The sequence below is a fragment of the Aegilops tauschii genome, chromosome 1 (assembly GCF_002575655.3).
Source record: "Aegilops tauschii subsp. strangulata cultivar AL8/78 chromosome 1, Aet v6.0, whole genome shotgun sequence".
Classification (NCBI taxonomy): Eukaryota; Viridiplantae; Streptophyta; class Magnoliopsida; order Poales; family Poaceae; genus Aegilops; species Aegilops tauschii.
In genome coordinates, this window is record NC_053035.3 from 198,251,549 (window position 1) to 198,273,649 (window position 22,101).

General features: G+C 49.4%; 1 long non-coding RNA gene across 17 annotated transcripts; it reads left to right on the forward strand.

The window, feature by feature from the left end:
• The first annotated feature begins 336 nt into the window (after positions 1-336).
• LOC109759251 (uncharacterized) lies at positions 337-13,992 on the forward strand. 17 transcript variants are annotated; one of them, XR_006670983.2, is made up of 7 exons: positions 337-1,118; positions 1,457-1,586; positions 1,689-2,461; positions 2,557-3,772; positions 3,887-4,730; positions 5,132-12,543; positions 13,042-13,992. It is a non-coding gene; the product is annotated as an uncharacterized lncRNA (long non-coding RNA). The 17 variants fall into 17 exon arrangements; XR_012205158.1 differs by lacking the exon at positions 1,457-1,586 and having other exon boundaries at positions 5,132-6,811; positions 6,921-12,543; XR_012205169.1 differs by lacking the exon at positions 1,457-1,586 and having other exon boundaries at positions 5,132-6,523; positions 6,626-12,543.
• Positions 13,993-22,101: the final 8,109 nt, after the last annotated feature.

The following is a 22,101-nucleotide window of genomic DNA, read 5'->3' on the forward strand; positions in this document are numbered from 1 at the left end:
TACATAAAAAAACAATAAGCTTTTAAGCAAAAGAGAAAGAGCAAAGAAGCTTGTAAGCAAGTGCCATATCCGATCATCTTGGATCATCTTGAGAGAAACATCGGGAACCATACATATATAGCATACTTGGGATAGAAAGTTTATCCATTTTGCATATCGTAGGTTGTGCACAAGTGTCGTATCCGCCTATGGAGCAATCTCTACTCCTAATGAAGCAGTTGGTGAATAGTCTGCACGGTTTTTTCGCTGTTTTTTTTTCGTCACCTCCCCCACCCCACCCCTTCCCACGCAGCCATCCAGAAAAACCCACACCCAAAAAAAAACCATCGACCCCATCATGCGTTGCCCACTCCCATCGATCCCATCTATCGTTTCCGCCGCCGCCGCCGCAAATAAACTCCATCGATAACCATCCTTGCTTGCCCACTCCCATCGATCGTTGCCACCGCTGCCACCGCCGTCCGAGGGGGAGACGTCGCCGCCGCCGCTGCAAGGTATGGCGGTTTGAATCCCGCCCCGCCTCTGCAAGGCAGGGCGGTTTCAATCCCACCGCCGCCGAACTCCGGGAATCGCCGCCGCCAAGTCTCCAGGGCAGGGCGGTTTCAAACCCTGCCGACGAACTCCGGGATACGCATAATCGTCGCTGCCGCCCCCTCCCCCGGCTGCCCCATGGTCTTCTATCTCTCCCAACTCCCCTGTCGCGCCCCGTCTTCCATCTCTGCATGAATTGCTGTTGTGGCAGCCACTCCCCATGGCGGCCATCCGGGCACACCGTGTCCGGGATGATGGAGGTGATGTCCGCCAGTTCCCTGTTTCCGTTGGCATCTTCTGCGATGGGACCCGTGGGGGCAGGTCGCGCGCTGCTCATCTGTGTCGATGGCGTCGGCGTCGTCCTTCCCCTGCAAAGCATGGCGGCTCCTTGGCTGGATCACAGTGATGATACAGTTGGCTCGGCGGCGACTAGAGATCTCGCAGGCTGGCGTTTATTTGATGTCTGGGTGTTCCAATCGTGAAGGAACAGACGTATAATGTACGGTATAAGAATTTGGACGAGGCTCATCTGCGTGGATGGTTGTGGCTTGGCCGCCGGGCACACAATCCATTGATTCACACATAAGGTTTGCCTTTTTTCTTCTCTTTGCATTCTTTTCTATTAAGTTTGCAGATTGTTTGTGTTGGCCAACGAAAAAAGATTTAGGACCCTAGATTTATACAGTTTAAGAACTTACAAAGTTTAGCAAGTATCTGGTTCTGAACTTTCGAAGAGTACTTATAACAGTAATTTCTTCAGTCTTTTGTAATTCCGATTTAATAGCGATTCTGTTGTAGTAGCATCCTTGTAGTTCACCATTGGAATGTGTACCGTTTCTTGATTCTTGAATTCTGAGCTGAATGTGCACATTTAGCGACCACTGCGTATGTACGTGCTCTAACGGAAAGTACGTAGCTGACACAGACCGTAGCCATCTACACCAAGACTCCTCTGCCCTACGGAGTCTTGCAAGCGATCGTCGTAAGAAATATTCCGTGTGATGCCGGCATGTGTTGTTGTTGCATTGTCGCAACCATCCATCTACACACCAAATGTATGTGAACAAGATTCATTGGGGTTCCTCTATTTTCCCATAGTTTTCCTCTTCTTTTCATGCAAGATCAGTCTCTGATCCATCTCACTCGCATGGACGCAGGTCAAAACCGAGTCGCGGTGTTCACAATGCTGGGCATTATTTATATCGAAAGACGAGGAGGAAGATTTGGATGACCGTAACCACAATGGCAAGGGCAGCAACATGGTCGTCACCTACAATGCCGATGGGTGCTGACATTATGATGTTTGGTTTATTTGTTGAAAGTTACAGCCCATGTTTCATGATTTATTTGCCACCGGTTAATCATGATATTTTGAAGTGCTCTGACAATTGCTTGCTGTCTGCATCTCTTACTTTTCAACTTGCTGCATATACAGATATACAGCATTAGAATCTGTTTGTACAATATATTTACTTATTCAACATGCTTCAGTTATGCTTCTTTGAAAATCCAGTTGTAGATTGCAGTGAAGCCCCATTTAGATCTTGGCTATAGTATTATTCTTGTCTTATGACTCGTGACAGATTGATATGTGATACCATGACATAGCATATGTGCTACCGTGGTAGTCACATTTGGTGGTAGTTCTGATTGTTTGCTAGATTACGAGATAAGACCAAGTGCTTCTGCAACTCGGTTGCGGTTTTGATAGGAACATGAAGACTTGTGATGCCATGGAGCATGTTTGATTAAAAGGAGTAAGTCAACATACAACTTGTTTCTTATGTTTTATTTAGAGAAAATGATTGTTCCTTGTGAGTCATTTTCTTCTACAAATGCACCATAGTTGCTCCAATATATTGAGCAGGGACGAAGTTTGTTACAAGTGTTTTATAGAGTTGACGCCAGAGACATCCGACGGGATACATTGGTAGGGACTTCGTGAAAGGCGGACTCCATTTAATCCTTTCCAGCTGCTTACTGAACACCAAGCCCTATTTGATATGCTTAATGATTGTTATATAGGTGAAGGAATCGATGAAGAAGCTTCCGTTCAGCATGGTATCTCAATGGAAGAATATCCGAAGCAAACCTCCGCTACTTCTCTGTTCCCTTTCATTTGTCGTGGGAAGACCTTAGGAAGGTAGGAAGACCTTAGGAAGAGTGGGTGGGAGGAAGAGAGGCCTGTGCTATAGATGTAGGCGAACAATGGTCCTTGGAAATTATTAGTACTCTACAAAATGTCTGTCCCCTATGATGCCTACAATGAGCGAGAGAGGGTGGAAGGAAGGGAGAGCGGAGGAAGGAAGATGGGGATATATGTAGAGAGGGAGATAGGAGGAAGGGAGATTGGCATATATGTAGAGAGAGGAAGATCAGATAGGGAGGGGAGATTTACAGGACGATTGTCGTTGAGCCACTCAAATATGTATGTCTCTATTGCATCGCACGGGCAATTAACTATAGAAAAATTCAAGGCTATTTTTTAAAGTGACATTTATTCAGCATGTTCCAACCTTTACATGCCTTAATTATAGAATAATCTAATATTATGATTTCTCCAATAAGCAGTATACAATATACTTAACTGGGACTTTGAATTTTTGCTTTAGGAAAATTTGAATAGACCTCGTCCATGCCGATAATTTCCTCGTACATCAGGTTGAACGATTTTGTTTATGTTGTGAGTGGTCAATATTCCTTACCGCTGGCCACATATCTCACTTGTGCTGGACCCCTAGAATATGCTAATGTTTAGTTTCCAATTTTCCAACTGTCAAATATCAGTGGACTTTACATGGTTTCTTTCAAAAAAAAGACTCATATGGCCCGAGTTTGTTTGCTCAGGAGCATTCTTTCATAGATTATAATAGTCAGTGGCTTAAAAGTATTGTCATTGCTACAAACATAAAACTGATGAAAGAAGAACATATTTGTACCTTATTGGCGGCTGACTATACACACAAGAACCTCGACACTCTCATTACTGTGTTATATATTTAGTTGCAATAGTATTTGATTTTTCATGAAGCAATATGCTTACTGTTTCTTCATTTAGTTTCGTGTTTCAATGACGCGTGGAGGACGACGGTCACGAGCGCATTGTCGCAAGCTCACATGAGGGAGGCACACATCTCATCCAATATAAAAGCATGCTCCGAAGAATCCCTAACCTCCATGGAGCCATTGCTAGGGGGCGACGAGATCAACGCCACCCATCACGACCACCGAGATGTAGAAGGTATGTCCTGGTGCTTCCCCAGAATCTTTCCCGCCTCTTGAGAGACCACATGGCGTTCTGGTGGCAGTTTTTGGCCAAGGTTGGAAGCCAAGAACACTTCTTAATTTTGATCAGGGACTCGACATTGTGGTCGGCGGTGCGTGGTGCAGTGCGGTGATTTCTTGCCTGGCGTATAACAATGTGTGTTCAATGGGTCGCCTCTTCTCACGCACAAGTCTCAGAGGGAGACAACGGCAGCTATTCAGAATAACCACAACAAATTTGTGACACAGGTGGTTAGTGGGAGAAGGAACCTGATACCGCAGCCGATTCTGCAGCAAGGGTGGTGCGTAGAAGATAGTTGTAGCAAGCATATATATAAGTCACTCTGGAAAAAGTGTGTAGTTATTGTTGTAATAGAGATCCATTCCTATATTTTCACTGATATGCATGGTTGAATAGTACTATGTGTGATATGTGAGAGTAATGTAATACAAAATGGAACATGGTGGACAGGGCTTCGTGACTGAGCTGGCGAATAAAATGTCAGTGGTGGAAACGGACATGTTATAGAAGATGTTGAGGGTGGCACCGGAGTTAATGGCCAAATGGGGTTCCTCGGCACCGAAAAGAAGGATGCTGCAGCGACACGTACTGGGTTCCATTTCCAACCAGAGAAGAACTTATGAATGGTACGTGCGTGATCCATTCATTCTTTTGTTTGATCCTTATTCCCCTCAACTCAGATTCATTTTAATTTGTACTTATGCATGATTTTGATGGATCAATGAATTTAGTGGCATTAATTGCAATGTGAAATATCATATATCCATAAACTTCACATTGTTGTTGCTACGAGTCTGCTGGTCAGCTACTTCCAGTTATCCTCATCGAGAGTTGGTTGTCGGATTTCACCAAGAAATAAAAACAGAGGAAAACCCGCCGGTCTTACTACCGATAGCATCAAACAAGAATATGGGTAATCTCCCTTGTAATGATTATTAGAATTGTTGTTTCTGAAATTCAGTCTTCAGAATTACTATGGCTAAGTGAAGGTGATAAATAATTCCAGTTTAACGAGTACTTGTGGATTGTTTAGATGGAGGAGCACTCTTAGTTTTGTTCTTAGATTCAATTCTGAATCATTTAGTGTGCAATTCAGATTCACACAGCATTTTTCTTAAATTTTGCCTGCCTGGAAATTATTAATGTCAACTTAATACATAGCATGTCCTGATGTTAAAGATGATGCATTTCTTCACTATAGTCTACATACTTGGTACATATAGCATGTCTCTGCCATCAGCAACCCTGTCTAGCTCACTTTTTCAGCGGCATGGCCTTTTTCCAATCTTATGTCAATTGGTCTTTGCTTTGTAGGCACTAGAAAGGAGACGATCCTATCCACTATCACAATGAAACAAGAGAAACAATTCCTTGCAGTCATCTATAAGGTCAGCATGTTGGGGCTTGGTTGACTCATTTATATTGCTATTTCTATCCACACGTAAAAGGATCTACGTATCCACAATTAATTTGCTTACCCATGTGAGTTTGGGGATATTTTTTCTCTTGTTAGGATGCATGTCAGATTTAAATTCTCTTATATCTATGTATGTAGTGTAATTTTTATTTTGTAAAAACCTACTACCAGTCCACGCATGAAGGTGCACTTAATTTCTTAGTATTTCTACGTGCATTATCTCTCTTTAATTTACTTAGTAATAGTATTTTGTTATTTGGGTCTGAAGATACCAATATTGCAAAAAGTAAATAATTTGGGAGGAAAGTGATTTGAACTTTATACTGTTAAGGACAGTAAACCAAATTGATTTGTATAGAGGCGTGAATAATCAAACCGAAAAAGGGGAGTTGATTAGTAAGAGACATCTAGGATGTTTCAAATTCTGCCGAAAAGCTCAATATAAATATGTCTAGATGTGTTAAAATTTGTTAACTGAATTTCTGGTAATATAATTAGTACTACTCCCTCTGTTTCTAAATATAAGTCTTTTTTAGATATTCCACTGCGGACTACATACGAAGCAAAATGAGTGAATCTACACTCTAAAATATGTCTATATACATTCGTATGTAGTTTGTATTGAAATCCATAGAAAGACTTATATTTAGAACGGAGGGAGTATATGTTTTGGTGGATAAAAATTCTTTTAAATACACTATATATACTGTGTACTAAATGGTGGAATCGTTGGCCGCCTGCCAGCCTCGACTGACATAGAGAGGGAGAACACCCTAGATCGGATGCTCGCGCATTTGCGCCTCACCAAGGTTCACTGCCTCGCATGCTTCCTAGGCCGAACTGAGATGCCGTCTCGAGCCACTGCATTCTCGAAAAAAATCTCAGATGCCATTGTTCCATTGACCTGATTCTGATTGTTTTGTAGACTAAAATCGTGTTTTGAAATTATATTCATCAATTGAGAGACACTTTCCAATGTGCTAAGATGTGCAGCTCAACATCATAGGATTGTCACATCTTGAATTCTGGTTCTTAGAGCTTTGGTTTTTAAGTTCTAACCCTTATTTGCTTGTCTTGTCTTTTGTTTTACGGGTTTCAAGCTTCAGCACAAATCTTCTGTAGGAAATCTTGTACTCATAGTGTAGAAAAATGCCGTTTTTGTGAAATGTCACAGGAGCTAGATTACTAACATTGTTGTAATGTTTGTATGGTAGCCTATTCTTTAATCCGTTCAATTACAGAGTTTATGATTATGTAAATGGAGTATGGGATCTGAGAAGAAGAAAAAGGTAATAGTACTTTCGTTCACAGGCAGATTCGACATATCCTCGTTTACTTCCCCCGTGTCTTCTGACTGACTCCTTAAATCATCAACATGTGTGTATATATAGTTGCATCCGATTCAAGGAAGATAATGGACAAGTGCATTGGTATGAACAGGTCGTCGACTTTGACAGAAAATGCATACAGATTATCAGTTTTCCTGCTGAGTTGTACTATTATGCTACAGAATACACATCAGCTATTATGCTACAGAATACGCATAATTAGTTACAGATCAGTAGGCTACTCATCTGGTTAGTTTTCTCAAGTCATTTCTTCTGTGTGTATATATGTTATTTTCCTTTTTACACTAACAAGAGTTTCGTGCTTTCTGGTATGGTGTGGTGCTCCCCCTTCATTTAGTGAGTTCTTCCTTAATGGAGGATATGGTATAGGTAATAGTGAGTGATGTTCTAGCTTATGCACTATTTCCCCCTGGCCCGAGTTCCACACCATAACATGCTGCCGCCCCGGCTGCCGCGTCTGCCACGGCGCCGACGCCTCCCTGGCTCGCGGGACATCCCCTCTATATATTGTAACAGACTCGCATGAATACAATTGAGTTGCATCCTATAATCTTCTACATGCGTCATCTGGTTTTAATGGACATGTTCCAGCAAAAAATGTCACGCTATAGGGAAAGCGAGTGGGAAGGGTGTGTTGTAGGGTGGAATTCTTGTGTTGGAACAACGTGTTGGAGATAACATGGTGAATAGTCCGTACAACTACATTTCTTCCCCACAAATGAGTTGGATTTGGGGGAGCCCAGACGGTTGAATTTGGGGAGTCTGCTGGGCACCCATTTGAACACGGCCGAACGTATGAGGGAGAAATGAGCTTCGACTTGTTTAACATTGTACAAAAAATATTTGCTGCTAATAATGAGACAAGTTCTGATTTGTAAATGCAATATTCTTCCATGTATACAGAATTACAGATTGAATGAAATATAAGCCAAAGTTGAATCTCAAGCCTTTATTTACACTAAAAAAATAATATAGGTTTGATATATGTGTAGAATAGGATATTTTCCCTTGAGAATCTACTAGATGAGGTGGTCATTATCGACATCCTTGTGAAAGTTCGCATGATCTTAGCACGAACCAACTCACAATGCTATCTCGAGCAATGCTTTATTCACTTAAGTATCTTTTTTTAGGAAAACACTAGGTTAAAAGCCTACTGCAAAAAATTAGATGCAAAGTTATTGTAATTGCCATTTATGATCACGAACGATCTTACCGAATGACTGTTCTCATGGCCTTCAAAGAAGAGATATACTTCCTTCCGAGCCAAGAAAAATAGATGGGGCCTGTCCAAGCTATTAGTAGATGGGAAAATGTTAAAATATCGTGTGTTGCCATGGTTCTTAATGGTTAGGTATGTGTCGCAACCTGTATGGTTTCAAGTGCCTAATTTCATGTGTAATGGTTTGCCAGGGAATTGCAAAATGCAATCAAGTGTCTGGTTGTAGAATCGTGGAATAAGGGAACAAAATCCTGCATGTGTTCTCTTTAATTAATAGATAATAAAAATAGATATGTTTTCATGGGATGATTGGTCTTAAGCATAAAAAGGCATCCATGTGCCACCTATCATTTGTAATGCACAATAACGAGTTCTATGTTTTTGTACCACTTTCTTTATTTTCTGCGTTAGATCTGATAGTATATGTTAGTGAATTATATTTTTATTGAAATAGATTACAAGTGAAGAGGATTTCAATTATTTTTTGTATGTTATTGGCTATCTTTTGTATACGTGTGACATTTGATATGCAATCAGTAACAAACCAATCCACAATGAATAGGAAGACATAGTAATTTTAAGAATAACCCAGTATCAACAAAAGAATGTTCTTAATTTTTTAAGGCCCGTGGCAACGCACGGGCACTCTACTAGTCGTGCTAGCATCTCTCTTGAGTTGTGCAACACGAACGTTTTCCGTGGACTCCACATTTTGTGCTCATTCCTTGGTTGCACGACCCCATTTATCTATCCGTGTGTGTGTTTCCGTGTGCCATTCTTTGCTATTGGTCTACTTGTTTCACTTGCGAATTTGTGAATCTCTTTCAACATTATTGACTCTTGCTAACATTTTGCATCAAATTTTTTTGTGCCACTATCCTCACCGAGCTCCACCATAAGCCTCATTTGTGTAGGTGTGAGAAACCGACAAGAATTGGTACCAATTGTGCTATTTCCTTGTTACACAATGAGTGATCATTGATCCATCTTCAACATCAGTCAAGGTACATTTGGTATAGTTCTTCTCTTTCTCCCACTCATATTTGCTCGAGTCTTGTGATGGATAGGCAAGGCATTTCATCTCCGGTCTTCGACAACAACGATGGCGTGAACAACTACATCACCAAAATGTCCATCTTCGGACTACAACACGAAATGCAAGGCGCACAATCTACCTTGCGAGAGCGCCTCGACAACGTCGCCATCGACATACACCACTCCGAAGCAAGGAAAAGGTACTACATCGACACCAAGTTGGGTGAGCTAAAGGATCAACTACGAGACATGGTGGTCGACTACAAGTCTTCTTCCCCTTCATCATCCTCAAGGCGGCGGCGAGCAAGTCGATCATCTTCGGAGCACAAACACGATGCAAGCGCAAGTCGTTCACGTCCACATCTACATGGCGACCCCCATCACGTTCGTGATGTACATCGTCATGAAGGGCAAGTCACCTCCAAGCATCATTTGCACAACGATGACGAACGACATCTACTACGAGCTCAAGTGCGACAACGACACCATCAACATGAAGATGCTCTAGATGCGCCTATCTACAAGTCCCAACAAGCTCTACTTCCCGCCAAGTCCATGCTTCATGAGCATAAGAGAAGACCGCGAGACGAGCACCACCAAGACGGAGCTACGACTACAACAACCACTTCGGCATCTTTGCCAAGTGCTATGAAGGCATCTTCGCCTTCGGACGTACGGCATCTTCGCCTACTTCCCATGAGTTCGCCTACATCAACATCTTCAACAACAAGGCGACCACCTACGAGCGAGGGCAACACTTCCATCTTCAGAAGCCCCTCAAGGAAGATGGCCGAGCATGGGAAATTTCCTTCGGTCATGGAGACGAGCTACGAGGTGCCACATCATATGGGCCTCCAACAACAAGACGGCGACAAGAAGGTCGAGCAAGGGCCATCCCCTTCGACCACGGCGACGAGCGCGAACCTCTTCAACAACACGAAGACGGCGCCCATATTGGACTCATACTCCGAGTCAAGCTACGAGACCGCACATGAGACCTTATCTTTGGTCTTGGAGGAGAGTGATGATGTGCCATCTTCGGCCTTCATCCACGGCTACGACTACGACATGATTGAGCATGGAGACATTTGCACCAACATCTCTTCGACACCCACATATCATGAGATGACCCAATTGCCATGTGAGGAGAGCCACCAACCCATGAGTGAGATGAGTGGCTCCACCATATGTGACATTGAGTGCATTTCCTATGAGAGGATGAGTGTGACCACCACTAGCCCCACACTTGAGAGCATGCCACACATCCTATGTGAAGTTGAGAGCCATTTGAGTGACTCCACCAACCATATGAGTGAGACCATCTTACCGGGAATGAGTGAGCCACAACACTTAGTGAGTGAGGTAGTTGACACGGCATGTGAGGCAACTTTGATTTCTAACAACTTAACCTCTACTCCGAGTGTGTTTTCCTTGGTGCTAGGTCTCCTACATGACGACATGCCTATCCTCGACGAGTCTATACCTCCAATGGAAAAGATGATGGCCATGGTGGATGATGATGTACCCCCCACATGGTTCCATCAAGATGAAGATGACAACGAGTGGATCTTCGACACCTCACCTACAACACATGAGCGATGCTCCAAAGGTAACATAGGTGATGGTGCTTCTATTGTCCCACTAGTGGACTATCTTACCAATGATTGCTTGCATGATGTTGATCCACCTATTCCCATGCTTCATGCTAGTGCGTATTCTTCATGTCATGACTTACCAATTTATGATGAATATGATGATGAGCATGTTGATTTGCCTAGTTGTGATGCTATGCGCCATAGGATATCTTGTGAAAATTCTATTGGTCACTTCATGTTTGACAATCCTTTGAACTTGTCAAATGCCATGAGTGAGATCTCCCATATTGCATCATTTCAACCTCAACATAGTAACTATGCATGCCCCATTAAGATAAATCCCATCTGCACTTATGGCATAGATGACGAGATGATGGTCATTGGCTTTTGTTTTTCGTGTGATGATATTGCTAGGCTTCCTTTACATGATTTGCGCACTTCATTTAATATACCATGCCATGATCACATTGTTCCAAATATGCTTTGTTGTGGGTGTTGTCAATATTCTCCATGTGATGTTTCTACTAATGCTCATGAGGAGACCCCCATAGTTCCCTCATATATATTAGGAGATTTTGATGCATTCCATACTTTGCATGATTCCCATAATTGCTTGCACCATATGCATACCATGAATAACAATGCTCTACATATTTCTTGTGATGCTTTACACAATTTGAGTCTCCATTATGCTATACACAATAACAAACCTCTCATGATGTATGACATGTTTCTATATCACGCATCTCATTTATTTGAGCATTGGATATTTGGTGCTAACCAACACAAGCACGTGCACATCATGATGGATGATGTGTACATCTACCACGCACACACAATTTTTTTCCTTTGCCTTTGTTTTGTGTAGGTACTCACGTATACTCATCAACCTCTCAATCCCAAGAGTTAACGAAACGAGCTCTTGAGAGCAAAGATGACTTGGGATCCTGTGGACTATCCTTACCACCATTCCCTTCACGCAAGCACTACGCGCATCTCTTTTACTTGGCTCTCACACGACTATGTTCTATATATCAATTGTTACCTTATGCCCATTCTACCGTGTTCACTTTGCATGTTACACCTCTTTCCATGCCTTTGACATGAAATTGTGACCCTTGCTTGCACTTACATATGATTCACCATTATGCTACTTCTATGTGTATTTGCATGCTTGGTGGAGATACTTGTTGCTATTACCATGCTTTCCTTGTGCCTCATGCTATTGTTGATTGTTGTGTTGGGAGAATCATGATGTCCCATTGCTATTTACATACGGCCTCTCGCCAATACATTGATGATATATTGCTCATATCTTGCTTTCATGCTTGTGATATGTCTTGTGCATTATTCATGACCACTATTTGCACACATGACATGCTTGCCATGATTCCTTCTAGTACGTTGCATCTTCGCACTACTAGCTTGCTTGACTTGATCACTATGATTACTTGCTTGGTTGCATCACCCATGTTCCATTACTCGCTTTCTTGGGTTGATGACATATACGCTCATGCCTCTCACATGATATATCTTGTTTATTGTCGCTTCCCTCCAATAGTTGCCTCTATGCTTAATGATCTTGGAGACTTGGATACTTCACTTGTGATGCATGCTTGGTTGATTGAGCCTATTGTCTTTGGTTGTAGTTGCATCATATCCTTACATACCATGTCACACCTTGTCCTTTCTTATGATAAGAATGATGAGAAGACTTGTTGGATATCTTACCACTCGAATGATAGGTTTTGCATTTACGCTAACCTCATTTGTTTTTCTGAGTGTTTGCCATGTTCTTTCATTTTGAAGGATTCAAAAGGAGGTACCATCACTAGACATATTGGTTATCTGAAGGCATACAAGATGTGCAACTCTATCATCCTTGAGAAACTCCTAAAGGTGACCTCCTTCCCTTTGAGCCATTCTCAAATACGCATATTGGATGGGTCATTCTTTCATTGTTGTTTCCTTCTTGTTGTCTACATGATACATCTCGTGAATGGAGAAGCAACATTGGAGATGGACCCTATGGACCTTCAAGTTGAGAAGTGCTCGGACTTAGTGGATGCACCACCGGACCAACACTTCTACCACGACATTGAGTTATGGTACAACACCACCCATAACAAATTTGCATCTTATGCATGGATTGACTCACATTATGATTGCCTTGTTGCATCTTCCATTTCTATGTCATCCATGATATATGAGCTTGCGCATTTCCTTAGCAAATTTTTTGTGATCTTTCTTGATGGCATATTCATACATAATGATCATATTGCCTACCATCAATTGCATGATAACTTATTCATATTGAGCATCCATTGCCATATTCATGCTATTGATAAACCATCTCACTATGACATCATTTTGCACCGTGGTTGCATTCATCATATTCACAACACATTTGTGTGCACAATGAATGCTTTTGCTCCCATGAATGCTTTACATCTCATTCCATATCATCTTGCTAAGCTTCATGTGCTTTGTCATGAACAACCTTGCCTCGCGGACTCATTCTTACATGATGGACACCTTGTGTGCGCTAACCAGTGTATTTCCAAGTGTCATTTGTGTTTGCTCTTTTTGCATGTGTACCACTCCAGAAACACCTTGGAGTACTTGGATTGCGCCATGACTTCCACTCCATCCAGTTACAAGTCTGTCCACGACAACCGTTTCCATGGTGATGAGGATTTCGATCCGAGGTCGGATCTTTCCCAAGGGAGGGGAGATGATGCGGAGCATCCGATGATCATCCCCATGTACACTCGAGCCTACGCCATTGGACCTAAGGTGAACTCGATCCTTTCCAAATCTTCCCTTTTCGCATGCAAGACATGGATGCTACTTCAAGCGCGGACCTTGTTCATACTCAGGTACACCCGAGGAGACCATGGAGAACCCAAGGACCAAGGCCAAGCGTGCGCGGAAGCAAAGGAAGGAGAAGGAAGAAGAGACAGCTGCTACAGGCCCCGGACATCCGGCCCGACCCCCGGAAATCCGGCACCCATCACAGCACCCGAAGCTGAACCCCGTCAGCCCAGACATCCGGCCAGAGGCCCGGACATCCGGCTCTTCCCGAGCCGCCGGACATCCGGCCCCCAGCCCGGACATCCGGACCCCGCCTATCCAGAGAGCTCCGAGACCGGCCACTCCAGCCCGGACATCCGGCCCGCTAGCCCGGACATCCGGCACCTCGCGAAGGCCCAGATATCCGGCCCCTCCCTTCCTGCATGCAGCGCATCTGGGCCAAGGCCCATGTACCCCTTTGTCCCTTCGACTATATATACTCCCCCGCCTCCTCCTAGTTAGGGTTAGCATTGGTTTAGCTCATATGTGAGATAGAGCTTTGCTCATCCATTACGGATCTACTCCACGAGAGAGACCGCGGCCCCTCTACAAAGAAGATCGCGTTGGATTCAAGACCCCCTCTTGGGTGGCCCCCATCAAGACCTCCTTACGGAGAAGAACCGGTTACCTTTGTATCGTCCTTTGTTGACTTTGGATCTTGTATCTTACCTTTGTGTTCATCGATCTACCGCATGTGTGATCTATTCTTGTTGGTTGAGTGATTTCTCTCGTGTTTCCCTCGTGTTCCCCCTCGTGTTCATCGCGTTCTTCATAGGGATCCGCTCCTTTCGTGAAAGATCGGCCATCTAGGGTTCCACCCTACATCACGCGTGCTATCGCCTGCATCTTGGGCAGACCTGAGGCCCCAGCTTCTCAGCGTATCTTCAAGCAGTTTGCTCGCGAGGTGAACGCAGCCCTTCCCAGGCTTGAGGCCACGCGCCAGCTCAGGTGGTCCAAGTGCGCCATCACTTTCAGCTCAGCGGACCAGCTCAAGTGCGCGGTCACCGTTGGCGCCCTCCCGATGCTCTGCTCACCCGTCATTAGCAACGTACAAGTCACCAAGACCCTCATCGACGGCGGCGCAGGGCTTAACGTCCTGTCCGTCGAGACGTTCGACAGCCTCCAAGTGCCATACGATCAGCTTCAGCCTACCAAGCCCTTCTCAGGAGTGACCGACGGCTCCACCACCCCGATAGGGCAGGTCCGCCTCCCTGTCACCTTCGGACAGTGCGATAACAACCGCACCGAGCTCATCGACTTTGATGTTGCTCACATCCGTCTGCCGTACAATGCCATCTTCAGGTATCCGGCCCTAGCCAAGTTCATGGCGGTGACCCACCACAGCTACAACGTCCTCAAGATGCCAGGAAGCAGCGGGATTATTACAGTCCCCTGCGAAGAAAGAGATGCAGTGTGCTCCCTCGAGCGTGCCTTCCAAGCCACAGCGATCGAAGACCCAGACAACAATGGAGCACAGCACCCTCCTGAGGCCGTCCCAAAGAGGAAGAAGCAGCTACTTCGCACAGGGCCTCAGGGGAGTGGCGTCTCTACTGGTGCAACATCAGGATCGACGCATGTGCCACGGGCGCCTCCCTCCCTCGCATAGGAAGGCGCGCTCGGCGCCCTCCTCGGGCAGGGCTCGGGGGCTCTCTTCTGGAGGGCCTCAGAGCTAGCCAATATCATGAGGGAGTCGCTCGGGCACCATATGGAGGCGTGCTTTGCGGCACGTTTCCCTCAGGAGGACACCGGGCGAGGAGCGCCCGGCACTCAGGAGTTCATCACCAAGGCCACTCAAGAACTGCAGGATGCAAGAGTCATGCGCGGCGACCTCCGCCCACCTGGCGCAGCACCCCATCCAGGCGAGGATGGCGGGCTGCGCGTCTGCGTCAACATCCCAGGGCTCAACAGGGCCGCATCTTAGGAGCTCTTCTGGCCTTCGCGCGTGGGACCTTGCGAGGGCCCACCTCACAGCTATGTTCGCATGCCATTTGGCCTGCTGAGCGTGGCAGCCGCCTTCCAGCGCAACCTGCAGAGCATCCTGGCGGGTCAGGAGGCCAGGCATCACGCAGTCCTGGTGGAGATGGAGAAGGTCCTCGAGGAGCCGCCTGGACCCTTAGAGCCTCCCGAGGCTCAGGGCGCCGGTGGCTCATGAGGAGCAACCCCTTCTCTATGCATCTTCAGCTACCCCAACATCCCTTCGACAATGGAACCAGGTGACATTTTCCAAGTTTATTTAGCTGGGAGCGTCCCCTGGGCTGCATCATTCCCAGGCCGCGTGGGCCTGTCCCTCCGGCATGTATCCTTTTATGTCATTAGCTTACTTTGCTGGGGGCGCCCCTCGGGCTGCATCATCCCCAGGCCGCTCGGGTCCGACCCAGCGGCATGTATCGTCTTGCATTTACCTAAGCTAGTTCGCTTTCCATGCATGATCTATATATGGTTATCACCTGCTTGATTGTCACCCACCACGGGAGCCGCGCGCCGATTGTCTTTCTTCAGGACCCTTCGCATAAGAAGGCCAGGCACGGCGTCTGTGCTCGGGCCCGTCCCTGCAGCGTCAATAAATCCAACGGCTGAGCTCTGTCTGGTGGGCCGGTCCTGTTCATGTCACCTCCTGGGGTCGTTGGTGCTTGGCCTTCTCATGCGATAACCTCAGGAGATTCCTTCGGTGCAGGATTGCCTAACCATCTGACAGGACCGCTGCAGCTAACAAGAACCAAGACCAGGCGCAACCCGCCTTGAGGTAGGGCCTCCTGAGTCCCGCGCTGGCTCATGAGTGCCCATACACACCTCGTCTAGCTCTGACGTGCAAGCCACGTGTCAGGGCGGGGCTGTACACGCCCCGGGGGCTCCACTCAGAGGGAGCCCTCACCCACGCACCAGTGGAAGCACCATGCTCCGCGCTGGCAGTCGACACTACCGAGGAGCGGTTATGCCCGTGCAAGTGTGGGAGCGCTATGCTCCGCGCTGGTGATAAACAACTGAGGGCGGCCTCGTGGTCATATCAACCTCAGGGAGCCCTTGAGCTCGGTGTTTGGCCTCATCGCAACACCTCCCCTCGGGAGAGTCGCGCGAGGGGGCTGGGCACGGGGGCTGCGCTCGGGTCACACCCAAGCGTACAGCACCCTGCCAGGTCCCCCGGACCTGGTCGTCGCGCGCCCCTCCCGAGCCGAGCCTCGGCGAGGGAAAAGGTACGAAGGTCGTTTGAGTGTCAAGGGGGACTCCTGAGCATCGCGACTCAGGAGCCTAACTGGCCACGTAGCCCCTCACTCCTTGGTCTCGTCCTGGTGATCCGGATGACCCAACGGTGGTTGAGGTATGCGTGGGGTCGGGCCCTGCCGACGTAGAACACTAGACCTATTCCAGCATTCCTTTCCATAAGTTGTTTGCGCGTCAAGGGGGACTCCTGAGCATCGCGACTCAGGAGTCTAACTGGCCACGTAGCCCCTCACCCCTTGGTCTTGTCCTTGTGATCCGGACGACCCAACAGCGGCTGAGGTATGCGCGGGGCTGGGCCCTGCCGACGTAGAACGTAAAGCAAATGGGAAGGAAATCGCAAAATCTCAAGCAAATATTAAAAGACATATTGTTCTCCCAATACCAAACGCAAGTTTAAACGCCTCCACGAGGCATGGTGCATTTTGCAGAAACTAAACAGGAAAGGAGTCGCCAGCAAGTCATCTCGTCACCCCCGGACATCGCCGCCATCGCCTGCAAGGGATGCTTCTTCTTCAACGGCATTTCCCTCACCTGCACCACCCGCCGGAGTCGCAGGATCAGCAGCGCCGCCACTCGAGGGCGCGGGATCGAAGGCGTGGAACTTCTTCAGCAAGGCTTCTACCTGACCCTTCACAGCTTCAGTAGCAGCTGTGCAACGCTCGGCGTCCACGGGCTCCAGCAGCTCGTCAAGATGGGCGGTGGGATCGCGAAGATGAAGGTGGTTGAAGACGCGCGTCAGCGCGGCCGAAGAAAGAACGCGGGCTTCCGCCTCTGCCAAGGGGCCGATACCGCTCACGACTTCCTCAAGCGCCGCGACCAGATAAGGAAGCAGCTAGACGGGGCCCTCGTTGGCGGTAGCCAGCGGCTCCTCCAGGCCCTTCTCATAGAGTGATCGCAGCGCCTTGCAAGACCTCTCCTCGAGGAGCTCGAAGGCCGCGCGGTCCTCGACCAGGACCTTCGCCTTGGCGTCAAGTTCGACCTTCTCCGCTTCCACCTTCAGCTCCAGCTTCTCCAGCCGGCTGCGCTCTGAGGCCTGCGCCTTCGCCAACTGCTCTAGCTCGGCGTCGCGACCCTTGATGGTGTCCTCCCGGGCCTTCATCTTCTCCTCCTCCGCCTTGCGGCCTCGAGCTTCTTCCGCACGCCCACTGCGCAGGGTCTTTAGTTCGGCCTCCAGCACCCGGCAGCGATCCTGGCCGGCCTTGACATCTTTCAGCGCCACCTCGCGAGCGGCCAAAGCCTGGGCAGCGACCTACTTGTCCTTCTCGGAGGTTGCTGCCGCCTGGCTCAGCGCCGCCCGAACGGACACGTCTGAGTGAAGCCAGCCATGGACTAGCTCTAGGCGCCCAGCTACCAGGCGGGGGTCGGCGCCTTGGAGATCTTCTCGCAACAGGGTCATCGCGGAAAGAGCGCGCTCCAGGACGTCAGGAGAGGCGGAAGGACCCGGAGATAGCAGTGCGGCAGAAGGGGGAGGAGGCGACGTCGTCACCCTGGCCTTAGAGGCCGGAAGCTCCTGAGCTCTGGGGACCTCGGCGACCAAGCCGGGCGTCGACACCTTCGGAGCCAGCAGGGCCACGGGGGCTGACTCCTACCCAGGATGCTCCCCCAAGCCTCGCGAGGAAGATCGGGCTGGAGAAGCACGAGCTCCGTCGCTGCCCTTATCCATGGAGAGGGGTGCGGCCGTAGGAGGCGATCTGGTCTCGAGCAGTACCACCTCGTCCTCCTTCCTCTTCTTCGCTGCGGGCGTCGGCCTAATTGCACAACGGAGAAGCATCAAGGATGAGCAGCAGAAGCAAGAACAAGGCAGGATAAGAATACTTACTGGTCTAGCGTGGCGTAGTCCCTCCGCTTCTTAAGCATGAAGCCTGAGAGCCTCGCAGCCTGAGGCGGAGGTGCGCGGGCTCCAAGAGCGGAAGAAGGGGCAGCAGATGGCCCGGAAGCGGCACCAGGCGGTGTCAGAGTAGAAGCGTCGTCGCGGGAGATCAATGCTGACCTGCCCCTCGTCGGAACCTCGGTCGGTGGTTTCCTTTGGGGGGCTGGCCTTGGACCTCGAAGAGCCCCCAGCCACGGGTGGCTCCCCTTTCTCCGGGGGGACATCGGCCTCGTCATCATCATCAGGGAAGGTGCAGAGGATGTCGGCCTTGCGCAAGGGAGAGGTCTCCCCCATCCCTTCGGGGTTCGCCTCCGAATCGCACTCCTCGCCCTCCTCCTCTTCCCCCTTCCTGCGGGAATCGCCAGAAGACACGTGCACCGGCACCGTCGCAATCGAGACCCCAGGGGGCGCCGGCGGCACTAGCCCGCGCTCGTCGAAGGTGGGCATGGCGGCCGCGACTTACGCCCCGTCCTTGCGAAGGAACAAGGGAACGAAGGCGCTCGGTAGATATTCCTGGTCGTCCCGACCAGGAGGCGGAGAGCCACAGCCAGCTCTTCTCTAGACAAGGCCTCCGAACTCAAGCGGAGCTTATCTTCTTCGCCCCAAGCGTCCACAAGGGGCGTGAGCGCGCCTGGAGCGGAGCCACACACAGCATCAGGAATTCCCTCAGGAGCATGGCCCCCGTCAACTTCGCCGCCTTTGCATTGCCCGACTTCAGGTCGGTGATCATCTTCTCCAGTACCGGCTTCGCCCGGTCGTCAGTAAGCTTCGCGTAGAGCCACCTTCATCGGACTGGGGCCTCTCCGCCAGCAGCATCAACCGTGGGTGGACACACTTGGCATCCATCATGACCCACTTGCTCCTGAACCCATCGGCCTTCTTTCCGGCCTTCGAGACCGCGTTGGCCTTGCCGGCTGCGACGAAGTTGGCGCACCCTGAGGTGTGGCCGTCGTTGATTCGGAGGAAGAAGAAGTGGAGCAGCAAAGCCACGGATGGCATCACCCCGACGTACGTCTCGCAGTAGAAGGAGAAGATTGATAGGAGGAGAATAGAGTTGGGATGGAGATGAAGGGCCTGCAACTTGTAATGGCTGAGGACGGCGTAGAAGAAGTCGGAGAATGGGGGAACCAGACCTGCAACTACGCTGCTCATAAAGAAGGGGTAGAAGGTGCTCCTCGAAGCCTCCGGCTCAGCGGAGCCAGCCCGGAGCTCGGTCTTCCCTTTCTCGTAGCTCTCCCCCGCTGTCAGCAGACGTGTGGCGGCAAGGTTCTTCTCTGAGACATTGGGCGCATCCAGAGCCGGCTCGTACCAGGCCGGCGGCGAAGCGGCCTTGACCTTTCAGGGCGCCATTGGTCGCTAGCTTGGAAGGGAATTGAAGCAGATCTGGAGATTCTGGAGGCAAGGGGCGACAAAGGGGATCTGGAGCAAGACGAAGGAAAGCAATGAAGGCAAGTGTTGCCAATGCCAGCCTTTTGTCAGACGGGCAGTTGCCGAGGCAGCGTGGGGAAGCGGAGACACCGACGTCCGATCAATCGCCACGCGTCAAGCGGGGCGGCAGGCTGTTGGGGCCCGCGGCGCTCCGCACTTGCCCTTTGGCTTCGCCTCGAAGCCATGTCTAAGCGCGCCTTGGGCCCGGGGGCTACTGCCGGTGTCCTGGGAATGAGGGTCCCCAGACTTGCCTGCCTGCGGCCCACAGCGTGGCTCCACCAGCGGCCATGTACCGCCCATCTTCACCAGCAAACATTCAAGACCCTCGCGAGGGGCCAAGCCTCCCGAGGCGGACGACACAAGACCTCCTCGGGAACGGCCTCACCAGGCCGTCTCGCGAGGGGCGGAGAGATCAAGGCAAGCGACACCTCACGAGATTTCTGTGACGCAAGCCATGACGACTGGAGCCAGGCGGGCGCCAGCGCGCGCAGTGTCCTTGTTTCCTCTTTGGTGCTAAAGGGGCAAGCGCAGGCGAGGAGTCCCGAGGCATCAGGAAAAGGTTTCCATATCGGTGCAACGAGACCAAGACTAGCAGGACGGTAGGACGAAGGTCACCGTGGAGCCCAGGACGGCGTCACCACCAGAGCCTTTGGCAGGCGAAGACCACCTTTAGTCAGGATAACTTGTACTAGTTGTCTCCCTTCGAATTTGGTCGTTGTTGGATCCCTTCCCACTCAATATTTGGGGAGAGGACCAGGGCCTCTATAAATAGGACTACCACCACCATAGCAGGCATTCCATCCATAGCCACACACAAGTTCACCAATGTCACAGCCCTAGAATTGTTTGTAATTAGTTGCATCAGCATCCATGCTTCATGTCTAATTTCTTTGAAAGTTGAAATGGGGAATGGTCAAACCCTTGCACTTTCAAATCCAAATAGGTCCAGCTTAAAAAAATGTATTCAATGAACCCAAAATGCCCTCTTCAATGTTTGATAATTTTGGAAAGGCTTTGATTCCAAACCAAAAATAGAGAACATTTTTTGTGGAATATTTTGAATCATTGGATTAAATCATAAAGTATTTGAATTGGGGCATTTAAATGCTATAAATATTCTAAATACCCCAGTAATTCTGAAATTTATTGTGAGGCTTTGGAATAATTCCACTAGTCCACAGAATAATTTCCAGAAGCAGTAAAAATGGATTAGTATTTTTACTAATTCAAAACAGAGCAAAACAATTAGGAAACATAAACTAAATAGAAAACCGGAGAGAGAGAGGGCACTTTACCTGGTAGGACACTTACCTGGCCCAGCTAGCGGCCCAGCCCACGCGGCCACCTGCCAGTCATCGTCCTCCTCCAGCCAGAAGGACGAGAGCACGTGGCCACCGCGTGCAAGCACACGCCCCGGCCACCTCCTGCTTGCCTCCTCCCCCTGGACGGCCTAGAGTCGCCACGATACCCCCCGGACCCCTCTCACTCCTCCCCGCGCTTTCCTCCCCTCCTTTGCTCCCTCCCCTCTCTCTGTTCGTGGGCGCCTGAGAACACCGACAAGCACCGCCGCGTCCACCGCCTCGCCCTCGCTTCTCCGACTGGTCCACGAGCTCCGCCGTCGACCTCTATGTCGTCTCCGCCGATCCACGCAACCGGAAGGCCCTCAGAGCGTTGTCCCCGGACTCTTCTTCCTCCCTCGGATGCCCAAGATCGCCTCCGATGCCCCGCCTGCTCCAGCCCTTCCACGAGCCCACTTCGGCGCCCCCTGCACTCGCTGTGAGCCAATACGCCGAACCCCTCTCTCCCCGTGCTCTATTTCCCTCTCTAGCCGCCGTTCCCATCGAGCCCGAGAGCTCGGCTCCGCCGGCGATGTCGCCACCGTGGCCTGAGCTCGACCTAGCCATGCCCTTGCACCGCATCATGCTCCTGGTGCCTCCAGGAGGCCGCCCAGCCCCTTTGCTCGCTCACCTGCTTGCTCTAGCACCGCGCCCGTGCAGGCAGTAGCTCCGGCCGCCACCCCGCTCACCGTCGTCAGCGATTCCGGCCACCCTAGCACCACCCACCACTGGTCGACGCGCCTGGTCACGCAGCATCTACAGGACCCAGCCGCGCGAGCTCCCGTCGCCGGAGTTGGCCGGACGGGCAACCCCACCGTGTCCCGATTAGCACCGGCGGCTACCCGCCGTTTTGGATGACATGGATACGTCATTAGGGGCTAATGCGCCACTAATTAAACCCCACAGTCACTGACACTGGACCCCACCGGATAACTGATCCCCGGTTTAAAAAATAAACA